The 16431-nt window shown below is 44.1% G+C and overlaps 1 protein-coding gene across 3 annotated transcripts in view; it reads left to right on the top strand.

Annotated features, from left to right (window-relative positions):
- Positions 1 to 16431, top strand: part of FGGY (FGGY carbohydrate kinase domain containing) — a 202668-nt gene that overhangs the window by 62222 nt on the left and 124015 nt on the right. Inside the window, exon 3 of one of the 3 annotated variants that reach the window (XM_015635969.2) lies at positions 7470 to 7575. The gene's annotated coding sequence lies outside the window, so the exon portion shown is untranslated. Of the gene's footprint in view, positions 1 to 7469; positions 7576 to 14675; positions 14772 to 16431 lie in introns of those variants that run through there. The other 2 variants (XM_015635972.3, XM_015635971.3) reach the window with 2 other exon arrangements.

Below are 16431 nucleotides of genomic sequence, written 5' to 3' on the forward strand. Positions count from 1 at the left end.
GGGAAGGCATATATTTGATACCCAGCCAGAGTTTTGTCAATATGAATATCTGAACCAGCTGCTTTTTTTGCTGTTCTCCCATTGTTTGATTACTCTTTTTTTCTTTATGTCTTTGTCTTTTTTTTTTTTTTTAAATTTATAACTCTTGATGCTCTTATGAATTTTACTGCCAGAGTATCACATATTTGTCTTTTCATAGGGGATTATCATTTTACTTCCTTGAATATGGAACCCCCAGCTCCTCTTCAGTTCCACTTTTTGTTCTCAAATCATCCTTTCCCCAATTTAATTCAACAGATCATACAACTAGCCTCAGCTGAAAGCTGGCAAAGCACCGAGGGAACACAGTAAATTAAATCTGCCAAGGTGACATCTCTGTTAATTCCTGCTGATATTTTCATCTCCCTGGGTGAGTGTTCAGGAAACTTCATCTGCCATGTCCACATAAAGTGGTGTCTGAAAATCAGGGCAGTAAAATTGTCCCAGATAAGGGAGAACTTGGTATTTCAGATGGAGAACTCGATCTGTGGCAGATCCTGAATGGATGAAGAGCTCCAGGATGGGTTCAGCTCAGGGGTGCCACTCCTGCACATGTGACTCAGGCTTATTCCCATGTGGGTTTGTCCCATTGCCTTGAATGCTTTGTTCAATGAATTACTGGTTGAACCTGCTGCTAAATGTGCCATATCAAAGGTCTGTTGAGCAATATCTTCCCCAGGCAGGTGCTTGGTTTTGGAAGTGGCTGAGATCCCTGATAACCGAGGTTTCCCAGTGGCCCTTGCCCTGCAGCAGAGGAATCTCCCAGTCCCTGTCTGGGTTTCACCCTGAGTCAGCAGGACTCATCTTCCATCCATGAAAACAGAAAAGGGATTCTTCATCATCATCCATCATCATCATCATCATCATCATCATCATCATCATCATCATCATCATCATCATCATCATCCTGATCCTTTGTTCATCTGTCACATACCACCTTCAGCTCTACCAGTATTTCCAGTCTGGCCCACCATTCATCAGCTTCTTCCACAATTATTTCCATCCTTCTTTCTGTGTCACAGTCTTTGTTCTCTATGTGAACTCCCTGATTTTTTCCACCTGGCTGTGAATCTTTTAATATTTAGTCTCTCTTGAATACACATTTCAGCTTGTTTTCCTAAAGAACTGAATTTACTTCTACACACATCAGGTTTTGTTCCCACTCAGCTCCACACTTTCTACTTCCCTATCTGTTCTGAGAGTGTGGGATGAGGAACAATCCCTTGTTTAACATGCAAAGCATGCAAACACATGCTAAATAATTATGCAAATATTTTTCAATTGCTTTCATTGTGATTTTTATTACCATTGTTTTGGTCTCACCATGGAAAATGGAAGCCAGTGAGCTGAAGTGTCTGAATGGAGCTGGACTAGAGCCTGAATTTCCTGATCCCTGTTCAGGCTAGAGCACATGACTGTCTCCTCTGTATGTTCTTGCATGGAAAATTCTTATTTACAGAAACAGAAGATCTGGAATTTGCATAACTTTGTAGCAGCAGTTCCTGCAGTATGCTCAAAATACTGGTGTTTTTTTAGAAACCTGAATTCTCATGTTGTTTGATTACATGAGGCTTTCAGCCTTCAATGAAATTCTACTGGTTCTTCAGGTCATTGAGAAAATCTTCACACAGATAATCCAGTTTGGGAGGCTGAAAGCCTGGAGTGAGCTGCATGCCTCTGGGATGTTTTTTGGGTGCCATTCACTGTGTCCCTTCTCTAGAGCCAGTCTGAGCTGCTTCACGTATTTGGGTTTTCAGGCCATGCATTCCACCTAAAACGTGGCAGGTCTGTGGGAGGAAGATGGAACAGCCCAGAAATGGCATCATTTTGACACATGGAAGACAGTGATTCAGTTATTTCACAGGTACATGGACTTCTGCAAATATGCAGCTCATAAAAACCCTGACAGTGTTTGAAGAAGCAGTTTGGTAGTGTCAGACCCTTGTAATTCTGCCAGCTGGCCAGTTTAGTTTCCATATAAACCATGGGCTGGAGGAACAGGTGAGCACTTGGTTGGCCTCAGGAAATATTCTGTCTTCTAAGACAGTTTGTACACGAAGCTTTAATGCCATTTCTTGATCTGGACTTGTGAATGAGGAGAGGTCCTCAGTCTCTCAGATGCTAATCCAGCATCTCTTGCTGACCTAACATTGATCTACATCATTTAAACCAAAGTGATGTGCAGGCGACACAGTTTCTGCTGGGAAAATGCAGCACGTGCCAACATTTTAATATTACTCTTTTTCCTGGGCCTGTTTAACACAGTATCTGATGTGAATGAAGGGAAGAAATGATGTACAACAAATTCCTTGCACCAAAATCTCAGAAAATAAAATGCAAATGTGTGAGAATGACACAAGCTCCCTTTCTGTGAACACACACTCACAGAGCTGTTGGAGTTGCCAAGAGCACAGCGAGCCAACCTACGGCGTGTACGTCTGTAATTTACTGAAGGGAGGGGACAGGTCTAATTTATGCACTTGGGCCTCAGACCAGGGTTTACCTCAATGCTTTTCAATGCACAAATTCTGTAAATCTTTCAGGGAGAAGGAATGTCAGCTCCTGCCAGGCTCTGGACATGCCGAGAATGTCACTCACACAGATGATGACTTGTGTTTAATTTGCTGTTGTGGATGGGCCTGAACCAAACTCCCTTTCTTGTTCCAAGCATCTCTAAATTTAGGAGATTTTGGCAACCCAGTCCAGATATGAGTCAAAAGTTCTCTGTGTTCCAAAGAATAAGTATTAGGCTGCAAAGGTGGGAGTCGTTATGTAAATGGGATAATATAAAGGAATATCAGTATTAATACCTTTGTTATGCTCAGAGCTAGAAGTTTGCCAAGGCTTAAGTGGACCCAGGATGAGCTGGACACATCCAATTAATATAAGTAATGTGGCTTTTCTTGAACAAATGTGACTTCTCGGTGCACATTACAGCTGCTAAGTGTTCCAACTCAGCTGCATCTGGTCCTCAGAGGGTTACAAATGTGTATTCTAGTGCTACAGCCTGCTCTTATTTCTGCATTTGTTTGGTACTAAATAAATGGGTTCTGATTTTCAGTGCTTCTGTCAGGGAAGTAAAAAATACTGGTGTGGCTTACTGATGGATATAAAAGTCCCAGGGAAAAAAACCCAAAAAATATGAAATTAAGAATTATGTGTCCACATGCAAAGTAAGTGTGCTGGACCTCCCAACCCTTTCCTGATGTCACTGCTGTGTTCACAAATTGTGCATCGAGTGTCTTCTAAGGCTCTTAGTCAATGCCTCATCTGAATTTCTTCCACTGATGGCACAATTATCAGTGACCATGTTCTACTGCTCCTCTCTCATGAGGAAACTTCTCCTTCATGGAGGGAAACCATCCATGTGTTTATGGTGGCACTGGGGTGCTGGCCCAGACAGGGAAAGTGGAAGGTGAATTCCTTGAGCTGTGTAGTTGTTTTGTCAAGTGTGCAATTCTGTTCAGTTTCAAGAAAAGAAAACAGGATTTCCTTCCATGGTCTTCTACAGAACCCTTCATTTCTTTAAATGTTTTGTGATTCCCTCGTCATCACATACCAATCTCACTCCAGGACATCTCCTGAGTGACTGGGATTTACCACTAGCAGATAAAAAGAGAGAAATGCAGTCGCATGGAGGAAGATTATTCCAAACTCTCTTCTGGCTTTCCCAGGCTGGCAAGACAGGCAGGTCTCTCTGTTCTCTGCTTTCTCCGTGGCTCACCATGATCTTCACCTCCACTCCCTCCCAGGGCCCCTGGCTGGAATTGTCCTTTCCCCTCTGGTGCTCCCTTGCTGCTCTGCACCATGCTGGCTGTACCACTGTGGGAGAAGCTGATCTGTGCCTTTTCTGTGCTGGCTGAAGCACTGAGCACTCTGATTTACCCTCCCTGGGAGCAGGAGGCAGAATCGTGGAGAAGGCACAACGTGCTACATGAGGATCAGCTTAGCAAGTTGGATCCGTGACACTTTGCAGCAGAATGAAAACTGTTTATTTTCTTTCCCAGCTGTTCTCCCAAGCACTTGGAGCATTCATTTGCCTCAGCATGCAGGAGATTTACGTATTTCACTTCCATTGACACGGCAGAAGAGACCCTCCTCACTTGTAGATTTGTTCTTTTAATAGGCATCCAGCACAACTGGGAATTAAGTGCATGTGTGTGTCCAACAGAGAGGAGACCAGAACCAGCTGTAGGCACAAAGAACTGCTTAGGAGGCCCATTTTTTTGTGCTGATTCGGTAACTCACGGGACAGGCAAATCTTCCTTTTTAGGAATGGGGAGAAGAGGAAAACCAGAGGACCTCATCTTCAGATTGTATCACAAATGGAAGGGGAGAGATAGCAGGGAGAGAACTCTCCACATGAGATTCTCCTCTCCCTGATGAAGCAGCTGGAGCAAATAAGGTTCATCCTGAGCAAATGTGAGCTCATGGTGCCTCCACTCGAAGCTGGCAGAGCAGCCGGGGTGTTCCGGGCTCTGAGTCAGTGCTGTGATAACTTCCTCTTGTGACTTCCTAAATGAAGTTAGAGATCCTAAAAGATACCGAGGCACTGTGGCACAGACCTGCTGCTCCCAGTCTGAGCTGTCTTATATTCCAAACCTCTTCAAATTGTAGATCTTATTGCAAGGACAATCGGAGATTTTGGGAGAGACAGGTAAGGCCCTGTAGCCATTCTCACTACTGGGTGATACAGGGATGAGTCACCTGTGCCATATAATGACAACACAAGCCCAAGGAACACAATCCTCAGCAAGATCCTGTTAGAATTAGCCACCCAAGAAGGTGAATCTTAAAGACAAAAGGAAATGGTAACAGGAGGGAAGAAGTGGCAATGACCGGAGGCCTTAATTTGATGCCAACGGTATCTCAGAGAAAGCAATTTCCCAGAGGATTGTCAGAGATGTGAAATGAATTGTAAGAGCTGCTTTACAGGCATTTGTGGGCACACACACCTGCTTACAGCAAGGGAAAAGACAGTGCGTAAATGTCTGGAATATTACATAAAAGCTGTCTGGTAGACTGGGCAGAGCAATTAAAATCCATCTCGCTTAAACGAACCCTGAGTGCAGGTCAAACAAATCTAATTTTTATTGTTCCTTAAGGAGATGTCTGTACAGGAGACAAAAGGGGGATGCAGCCGTCAGGTTAAAAAATCAAGATGCCTTTAAAAAATTAAATGTTCACAATAGTGCTACAGCAAGCTGGATAAATGATATATTACAGTGATGGTTTAAAACTAATTGATGACTAATGTTGTAATGCATTTGTAGCTACACTGATCTATTATATATCTTGGCCAAGCTGAAGGGACACTTCAAGGAGAAAAATTGCTAACTGTTTTAACCTGATGGAACTCAGGGAAAAAATAGTTACTTTACGAGATAAATGGAAAGGTTATGACCTCCTAATGTACATCTGGGTCTTGCAATGCAAAATCAAATTATCATTAAACAGAATGTGATCTGTGATGGAATTAAAACAACTACAAACCAGCACAGAAGTTTCCTCAGAGAAACACAATAGCCCAGTTCAAGCTGGGAGCAGTGGCTGCATTGCTGCCTGGCTAAAGAACTGGTGTAACAAGTTGGGATGGAATTGTTTTGTTCTGTAATGAAAGTTGGTTTAATTGGAGAGCACAGGAAAATCGTAAGCATCTTTACAGCCATTTACATATGTAAGCCATTCTATAAACATTACTTAATTACTGTATAAATCATTAACAATTTACCCTAAGTTACATGTGTCTCTCTGGCTCTTGCAGGGTAGACAGGAAACCTTATTTTCCCCTCCTCATTTTTGTCATGCCTGAGGCTCATGCCCTCTGGGTTTTACCCTTACAGTTGGAATTTGGAGGAGATGTCAGTCAGGCTCTGCTTATTTTCACATCTAATTCATGCAAAAACCAGGTTTCCTCTTGAGGCAGTAAACTGGCCCAGATTTGCTTCAAAGTTTGGCCCAGGTTCAGTGAATGACTCACTTTAACTAAGGTACATCCATCTTCCTGGCTGGAACACATGGTGGGAAGTGTTGTCAAAGAGCAGAGATCCCCATGAACCACAGCTCAGAGCTTCAGAACCTTGCAAACCAAAAGCAGTGGCTTGTTCCAGCCCCTGCTTTCCTGTCATCCAATATTAAGGACATCAAGTGGGTGTCCCAAACCTTGCTGCTTAACCCAGAGTCCCAACATGGGGTTTTGCAGGCCAAACACACTGGAAAGGGCTGGGATGGATTGCTGGGAGCTGAGCTGGGAGGAATTTCAGCCAGAAGCCTCCCTGGTTCTGGGATCCATGCAAAATTCTATGGAATTAATCTGGCAATAGGTAACAAATGAAGATAACATTTGTGGGCCATTTGCAAAATATGGATTACCTTGAACAGCCATGATTTAAAGGCCAAATATACCACTCTCAACCTCTGAATTGGTTCCCTCCAATAGGAGTATGTAAAATGAAAGAGAACAAGCTAACCAGGATACCCCCCACCACAGGTAACACTGATTTTCTTCTGCTTGAGAATAAGTTAACGAAGCAAGGACATGACCAGCCTGTGATATCATCTGAGAGGAACATATTCCTCCATGTATTCTTCCATGACAGATTAAACCTTGCAGTGGGTAGGGAAATGCCTGCAATACCAAACTGCAAATATATTGTGCTTTGAAGGGTTTGATGTACCAAAACCCCTCAAATCCTCCATATATTTTAATTGCTGTACATCAGGCTTCCTTCTCTGCATTCACTCAGTTTTGGTTTGAAGCCCAATACAGACAGCAGCATACAGGAAAAATAGTTTTTTAGCTCAAAATGGAGCAGTTGGAGTTTTAATTTGGGAGGTGTTTCTTTTACAGGGGGACATGACTCTTGCTTCAAAATTTTAAGTTATTCAGGTCATGGTATCAGTGTCAGTTTTCAGTGTTGGAAACTCAGTTGCACAAGTACCACTGAGCTGACTTAGAACATTCATTCTCTCAAAGGATGGCAAACAGTCACATCCACAGCTCTATGTGAGATTTCTTTCCTCCACTAACATTAAACAAAACAGCTCAAACAGATATTTTTTTATTCCAGATCAATGTGATTTCTTAAAGCTTTGTGTTGAGTAGATAATCCTCAGAAGGGATTTTTAAAGCAGAAAAGCATATGAAACAACTTTGATGAAACTTTGAGCTGCCAGTTTATTTAAAAGCAATAAAGTAGGGAGGACAAAAACCAGAGTTAAGTTGTAGCAGGGCACTTGGCATTCAAGGTGACTGTGATAGTGGTCAGGAAGGATTAGGTTGTGCTCTTAGCAACCACACATCAGGTCCTGTGACCACTATGGCAGAGTCATGTCCTGCACATGGATTTGCTTCTTAGCTGCTGACCCTCAGTGGCCAGGATTCCATGAAAGGAAATATGGGATAATTATGTGCCATTCTAATTTTCCAGTCCCATATGTCCCAAGATGACGACTTCCCAGTGTATGCTGTGACCATGGGGACGAGGTGTCCACCAGAACATCCCATGGCATTTCCATGACTGCAACAGACTGGAGGTAAGGAAACTGTTCTGGTGTTTGGATACACTCACAAACAATGATCCCAGCAATTCTTGGAGAGGGTGGGGTTACATACCCAGTCATATATTCCTCCTCATTTTGAAACAATCAGACATAAAATACTCTAAAATAAGAATGCATAAATAATTACCACTTGTTTCCTTCCTCAGTTTCTTATCTTGCTTTATCACAATATTCGTAGCTGTGGCTGACAGAAATGGCAAATATGTCCAGTATTTCTGAGTTTTGTCGTGTCTTGTTTTTTTATTTCACTTTCAGCTTTTCTGACTGGCCAATGACCCAAAAAGTTGATTAAAACCATGATGGTTTTATCATGGCTTTGGAAAGACGAACTGTAAAATCCAGAGGTTACCAGAGCAGAAAGGGATTTTAAAGAATGCCTGAAGAAGGATCATTCTGCTGCTTGTGCGAACTGCAGCTGTACCAAAGGTTTTTGTATCTCTTGTACACATATTAAAATAGATACTACACATATTTTTCTATATATCTTAATTTACTGAGAGCATTTGCTCCATTTGATTTATACTGAGGCTTTATGATTAGTGTAAGAATGCAAGTAGGAAAGTCTACAGTATTCCATTTTCTTTCAAATATTATGTCAGTAGTCCAAAGGACTTTTTGGTGTGATGTCCTGAATGTTCTGATTGGTAAGAGAGCTCAGCATTGAGCATGCTCACTGCTGTCACAAGCTATTGCATCCTTCTTCCCTCTTGACCCCAACTTGATTAATCTTTCCATAGTTTTGGTTCTAGAATGGTTTTGAGACAGTGTTGATTTTCCCAGGAAGCCTTAAGAACATGAGTATCTGCTTCATGCTGTCTGGGCAGCTCACACAACTGCAGAGAGAAGGGAATAATCTCCCCCAGACCCTTGACAGCATCACATTTCCACCCCGTCACGGCGCCCGGTACTTGCAGCGCTGGCAGGAAGAGCTGGGGAAACTCCTGCTTGCTGGGCCATGACCTGTGGAGCTGCATGGTTTTAGGAAATACCAGGTTAGCTCCAGGAGCAGGGAAGTGTTACAGCTCTTTGTTCCTGTGCAGAAGTTTTCAACATCAGTGACAGCATCAGTGTGTGTATTCAGATTTCCATCTGTCATGCAAGGCATAAATCCAAAGCACTCTGTGAGATCAGTCACGCCCAGAATATTTAAAGTTACCTAAAATATTGGCAAATTAACATCTCACATTTTTCTCCAGAGTCCTGAGTGGTGCAGACGTTCTGTTAATCATATATTGCAAGCTCAGGCAACACATTAAGTATGGAAAATGGGTTTATATAACAAAGATGAGGCAGAACAAACTGGATCCACAAATGTCTTTCTATTCACTCCATCTATAATAATTTCATTACATTTCTTTGGGGTTTATCCAGTTTTGCCATGACCACCTACTGACAATGTCTCTGAAAGGAAAGAAGAAAAAGCACAAAATTCTAACGTGCGAGACATACAAAATAAATCCTGTGACGTTTTCTAATATGGGAATGTTCCTAAATGCCAGACTAAAACACCCCTCCAACGGTTTCTTTTACAGACTTCCCTTGTTCCAGAAACTTGGCCTGACTTAGGAGGAAACCCCATAGTTGTCCCTTAAAAGTTGAATTGCATCAGTGTGGGCAAGATGTTGGGCCAAATTCCTTAATGGTGCAATTCCATGAAAATCAGAAATCCTACACCAGAGCTGAATCTGCCCTGTGGTATAAAATGATCTCCCTGGAGGCAAGACTTTTGGAAGTCTTTTTTAATTCTAAACAGACAATTTGTTTTGGTTTGTATACAGAGCGTGACAATCTCACTGCTGGAGGAACCAGCTACATAAAAGGTGACTTTATCCCCGTTTCTTGTGCTGTTCAGTTTATCTGTGTTTGATTTGCAGGTAGCTACATGATCCTACAAACTTCATTTTATGCAATGGAATGAGCCCCTGTTCCATTTAAGATTTTAAAAGATTACAGAGCTGGTGTTGGGATATTTGTACATTTTGCAATGAGCTAAGGAGAAAGGCTGTGTGTTGTTTATAATCTGGGAAGTACAGATCCCAGTTAATCTTACCCTTGGAGAACAGACAGTTATATTTTTTATAAATTAACAGATCCTGACTGATTGCCTCCTATGACTGTGTTCACCAGTTTTGGAATTCAAAGGGCAAAATAAGATCTGCCTTTTGTAGAAGGTGCCAGGAATGGCATCAGGACACACTGCCTGGAGGGAGGCTGAGCCTTTTCAATCCTCCCCACACTGACTGGATTTGGCACCACAGTGTGATATATCACCACTGTAACAAAGTACTTCATGCAAGCTGGTCATATCCTATGGAAAAAACCTTGGAAGGATGTTGCAGAAAAAAAAATATTTAACCTCTGTTCACTGTGTTTCTGGAGATGTAAGGCACTGTGAACTTTGAGGAGATTTTCACAGCTTGGCTTGTGAAATTAATTTCCAGCTTGAGAGATTGTGATTTCATGATTTTGCACATCTGGATTTTGGCACAGGGCTGTGGTGGGAGATGTCTCTGGCATCCAGGGAGATGTCCTGCCTCCCAGGACAGTCTGTTTGCTCCTGGGCAGTGAAGAGTCCAGTCCTGGCTGAGCTGTCACCTGCCTGCCCTGCCCTGGGCAGTGTCTGTTCCACAAGGCAAAGGCTGCACAGCTGGAGCTGGCTCTGGCATCAGTGAGCTCAGGAATCACTTGAATAAAAATGTTAATGATTAAATAATGTTTTTAAAATTCAAGGAGTGTAAGGGATAGGCAAAAAGAAAGTTATAGGGGTATCTGTACTGTGTACTCTGGGGAACAAACAACATTTTCACTAGCTGAAAACACTGTGTGCACGGACTACTGAGCACTCCCTCTGCTACACTGCACCAGTGGGCTGCTTTCCTGGCCAGGCATTTTGGGAGGGGGTCTTCTCCTTCTGGCAATCTTCCCAGAGGGGAACCAGTTGATGAAAACAGGACTTTAAGCCAGGATTTTTTCAGCATTTACACAACAGAAGGAGAGTTTACAAAGGTGGCAAGAGCTATGAGCATTTTCCCTTTGTGTATCACTGTGTGACAGCAAAGTCATCCTATTTTCCCACCAGGATCACACGGTGTCATAGAACCTCACTTATTCTTATGGCATTGCAAGTGTGGTTTCAAAAGAAAAATCCCCGTGCTGTCTGGAATGCTCAACTGTTGGGTACCAGAGTCGGAAAACATCCTGCCTGCCTGCCACGAACGTTAGGAAAACAGAGCAGCCCTGACTCGAGTGCCAAGTGGTTTTTTGGAAGGCTGACTCCCCTGAGAATAAAGGATATTGGTGTCCAGCCAAGTGGGCAGGCAGCAACAGGCCCTGGGCAAGACACTGGAATTTTGGTGGAGCCTCAAATATTGTCTACTTATTTGTATCAGCTCCTGGATTTGGTATTAAAAGGTGAGCTGCCCAAAATGTGAGGAAATGGGCCACAAATTGATAAAATTGGAATTACTTTTCTAGCTATATTTAGAGGCACTTAAAACAGGGATTTCCCTTTTCAGCCACTTCAGTATCCAAGAGTAACTTAATATTTCTGTTAAAACCAGAAAAAAATTCCCCAAAGTAAATTTCCTTTTTTTCCTATTGTACACTCAAAAATCCCTTCTTGTTGCAGAGAATTAATTTGGTTTTTACTTCCCCATTTCCCTGTTTAGATGAATAGTCCTGGTCTAATGGACAAGTAAACACTTCATCCAGAGTATTCCCCAGCTTCTACTTCCTGTAACACTTGAAGAAGTGCTATACTTTTTCAAATGAGAATAAAACCCACCCTCAGGTGCTTTTATGAACTGCCTAAGCACACACACGAGCAGGAACTTTAATAAATACTTTTGTCCCTTCTGTTTTTATACGAATAAACATCTAAAGGGAATTTTTGGGTGTTCAGAGGTCCTTTGCTGCTTGACATTCACCAGGAAGTTGGGATGTTGGGGCAAAACTTGCATCCACTGAACTCAAGAGATGTTTTTGTGTTGATCTCAACAGCAGGGCTGGGTCTTTATTTCCTCGACAAGGCTGGAAAATGTTCATTCTGCCTCTTTCCCCTGCACACACATATTTTCTTTTCTTTACAGAGGGAGTCGTTTGTCTTTATCTCACCATTCACCTCTCTCTCTGATTGCAGTTAATGGAATTGTCACCTTTATGGACTCATGCTCCATTTCTCAACCTGTCTGGACTTTGGCCTCCAAAGGTTACCATGGCTAGTGAAGTAATATGATTGAGTCTTTTCCGACAGATTTATGCAAGATTTCTTCTCCAGCAAGTGTCACATCTAGTCTAGTTCTGCAAAAGAGAATATTTCAAAGATGCCAACTGTCATCTAAGCCCACTAAATTGTTCTGTGGGGTTGAGAGGACTGTGGGGCATCTCGGGCAATGCTGATTTACACTACCTGGAGCTCTATCCCTGCTGCTTGAAATATGGGCTCTGGTTAATCACTAAAAAAAGAACATCCCTGTCTCCCAGAAAGCACATTTAAAATGGAATTTTCATTAGTTACTCTGTAATGAAAAGACAAAATGGTGTATTTTAAGTGAATCTGTCCAGAATCCTGGAAGAAGTGGGGTGGGGAGGGAGGGAGGGAGGGGTTATTTGAAGGAAAACTACAACAGCCACATGCGAAAAATTGGTCTTAAGTTCCATTTAAGGCACATACATCCACAGAATATTTTCGAGTTTATAGAAAGATTTTGGAATTATAGAGAATTCACATCCTCCTGCATTTGATACAAAGCACAAATTAATCATCATTATTCTGCACTAATATACCACCTCTCAACCCTCAGCTTTCAGAATATTTCAAAGGAGCAATGAATTAAGCCTCATGTGGGCTTGGGAATATGTGATAATCTAAACTTGGATTCTTTAATAAAAAGCATTTTCAGGACTTTGATTTTGGAAGTTGGAAACTTGTAATTGTTCTTGAAAATATCTTCCTTTGCCACTCACTCGGAAAGAAACCATGTGAGTACTAGAGAAGTGAGATAAAATGGAAAAATGTATTAAGCAAAAGTTAGTAAGTTTGTCTGTACTTATTTTTGTAATTTATTGGAGAAAAAAAAAAAAACTGGGTAAATCAAGGTGCTAATGTGATATAGATGTAAAAAAGGCAAATTTGAGGCCTGTCTGTAAAAGAGTGCAGGGAGAATTATTATTGCCACCATACAAGTCTCTTGCAAGCCATCATTTAAACATTACAAAGTGTGTCAGACTCTGATCACTCATGCTCAGAAAAGATGAATTCTGACTGACAGCAGATAATCCACAACTTGCTGTTATGAGAGAAAATAAATGATTAGTATTTAACTTGGTAAAACAAATAAGGGACTTCAACAGTGTCTACAAATACATTGTGGGAGGAGAGCAAGTATTATACTAAAATAAACTGTCAGTATATGACTATACAGAAGGCAGAAATAAATTTGTTTTTAATGAACAGAGAAATGGGATTCTGGAACAAAATCAGGTCCATTTCTCTGGGCTTCATTTTACTGCTTTTTAGTCGAACAAAACATTTGGGTATCTCCCCAGTCACGGTGCCTTGTTTTAGGCCACTGAGTTAATGTGAAACAGCTCATTTGTGTCTCTGAACTTTACACTTTCCCTGCATGGAGCGCTTCCCTGGCCAGAGCAGTGGCCCTATGCTGGGATTTGTCCCCACGGGCCAGGTCTGACTCAGATTGGGATGTGCACATCTCAGAAAAGAGAAATTTAAATCTCACTGCATCACAGACCTCCTGGGGAGCAAAGCAGAGCACGAGGGCACACATTCACACCATGCTGTATGATTTGAAATTACAGGCAGGAGGGGGTATTTTATTTTTTAGCCTATCTATTCAAAGCAAAACATTTGGACTAATGCAAGACCCCCTCCTAAACTGCCTCCCTCTCCTTTCTTAGCCAGCCCAGACACAAGGTATTCCCAACGGAAAAATCGATTTTCACCCAGATTTCAGTTTGGTATAAGCAGTGTTTTCCATCAGAAAATCATCCCAACGGAAAATTACTAACTGGTTCTAGTACAAAGTGACTAGCAAAGCTCTCAAAATGATTCAGTGGCAAGGCTGGAATGAGAACCCACAGCTCCTGACCACGAACCCTGGGCTCTAACCACGAGACAAACACTCATCTTTCCCCAAGCAAGGCTGTTCCTGCAGCATTTCTGCTCAGGACGAAGTGGGAATACTCTGGAAATGTTGCAAAAGAACGTTTTTTTTGCTGCAAGATTTCCTGTTGTAGAACATTTGGGGGGTAACGGGAAAAATCCCTGGTGGCTCCTTGGGGCCAGAAATGTTTGGACGTGATGGGAATGTGAGGGCTGCCATCCGCTCCTCCCTGTGTGGGTTGAGGGGGGTCATGCAGGGGTGTGGTGGGATCTGGTCCCAAACCATGGAGTGCTCAGCCATGGATGCCCCATGGGTTGGACTCGATGGTCTGAGAGCTCATTTCCAACCTCACTGATTCTGTGATTTCTCTGTTTTCCAGGGATGCATCTGAAGGCATCCCACTCCTCTCTCCATTTTAAGGCCCCATCCTCTCTCCATTTTAAGCAAACCTTAACTAAACCCAGGGTTTTCTTCCTCACATCAGCAATTCTCCAGCTTTTCAGGTAAAACTCTCAGAGCGACCCCACGCAGAAAACCAAACTCAGGGGCTGCAGCCCTGTTTTACTCATTTAAGGAACATTTACATGACATTTAAGGAGGCTTACGGTGAGAGATGTCCTGAGCCCTGACATTCCCTCCCGTTTATTTATTCTTCTATATGTTTCTACGTATTTATTCGCCTGTATGTTTTTATATATTTATTCTTCTATACTGTATACGTTCTTAGTGGTCTCCAGGTGGCTCCTGCACCGCTTTTGTGACCCCCGATATTTCGCAGCCGTGTACGGGGCAGCGGGGCAGGGAAATACGATTTCTCAGCCGTTTAACAACCCGCACCAAACCCGCGCCGGCTCCCGGTTCAGCCGCGGGGGAAAGGCGATCCCATCCCGAGCCGCCGCTGCCCCTCAGCCTCCGGCGGGGCCGCCGCTTCCCTGCCCGCCCCCTCCCGGCGCAGGCGCGGCCGGCCCCGGCGGCTTTCCCGGCAGCGGTGGGTTCAGGGGACGTCCCCGCCGGGCTGTGCCGGCCCCGGCAGTGCCAGGGGCACAAGTAAGTGACGGGTACACGAGTAAATGACGGCCAGGGCACGGCGGCCCCCGGCCCCTCAGCGCGGCCGCCCGTGAGGGGAGCGCGCCGCCTCAGCGCGGCGGCAGCTCCCGCCCCCGCCCCTGTCCTTTTCCCTGTCCCTGCCCTTTCTCCGCCGTGACGCCCGGAGGATCCCGTCCTCCTCCGTTAGGGCTCAGATATGCTGCTCTAAAAGGAAGTCTCGCGTTCGTGTTGTTGTTTAATCATCAGCGCCGCCTCCTTCCTCAGGGAGCCCCTCGCCGCGGCCGCGGGCCCCGTGCGGCGCGCCCCGGCCGTGCGTGGGCTGAGCGGTCACATCGCTCCAAATCAGCTCAGAGCCTGCTTTTCGTGTAGCCGATGGGATTTACGTCCTTCTGGCTGTCCCAAATTGCCTCCTACTGACGTTTCTCTACCGCACGGCACAGTTCTCTACGGTACAGTTACATATGTAACTCCCACTGTAATTCAGTGGGAGTGGGGATGCCCTTGACAGCCCCCAGGCAGGCCGGGGTGTCCAGTGCCAGAGGAGGCATTTGAGGATGCCCAGGGCTGGGGTGGGATCCTCCCACCCTCCTGTTCTCTTGGATCACCTTTATCCCAGCTGCCTTCCCATGTGCTTCAAATACAGCTTCCTGGTGAGGGAAAAAGGAGAGGCACACACTGATTTCTTGGTGGTGTTCAGTGACAGGACGTGAGAGAGTCTGAACTTGTGTCAGGGGAGGTTGAGGTTGGATAGTAGGAAAAAGCTTTCCCCCAGAGGGTGGTTGGGTGCTGGAACAGGCTCCCCTCGAAGGGGCATAGAACCAAAGCTGCTAGAGCTCAAGGCAGCATTTGGACAATGCTTTTGGGCACATGGTGTGACTCTTGGGGTCCTGTGCAGGTCCAGGAGTTGGACTCCATGATCCTTGAGTTTCTTTTCCAGCTCTGCTTATTCTGTGATTCTGTGAAAGGGCAGCACTTAGGTGACCTGTCCTGCACTGGTGGGATACACACATCAGTCACTAACTTGTCTAATTCTCCATATCCCCAGGAGATTTCCATAAATGTAGTCTCCAGTCTCATCTCTCTGGCACAGGGGCTGCTGGCACTGGTGTCCTGCTGCCACCACTGCCTCCCTCATCCTTGTGCAGCTCCCCTTTCTGGCACCTTCACAGCCCTGTCTCCTTGTCATGTGCCTGTGATCCCGAGCAGCTCCTGGGCTGGCACAGAGCACACCCCAGGAACCTGCTGGAATTTACTCGTGCTTGGCTCCAGACCTTCCAACACTGCTGTGTTCCTCGCTGGTGCCAGGCTCTGCACCAGTGAGGAACTGGTAACTTGGCAGATTCCTTCCCTGCTGAGGTGCCTGGGATTTGTTAGGAAGTTTAATAAACTTAGCACCAGTGCTCTTCTCTGGAGAACACTTACGAAACAAATTCCAGGGAAGTAGAGGAGAGGGCTCGGTCATCTCAGAAGTTTTTAGAAAGTAATAAGCAGACACATTGTTGGGAAGGTGGTCTTGTATTTCATTCTCATGTATTCTCTTATCCTGGAAGACCATTTCCTTAAGTAGTTGAGGTCAACTTTATTCTAAGTGTATTTAAATATAATACAAAAATAATGAAATTTTAAGGGCTCTGTAGTGCTAATGGTCCCTTTCATTCAG

The sequence above is a fragment of the Parus major genome, chromosome 8 (genome assembly GCF_001522545.3).
Source record: "Parus major isolate Abel chromosome 8, Parus_major1.1, whole genome shotgun sequence".
NCBI lineage: Eukaryota > Metazoa > Chordata > Aves > Passeriformes > Paridae > Parus > Parus major.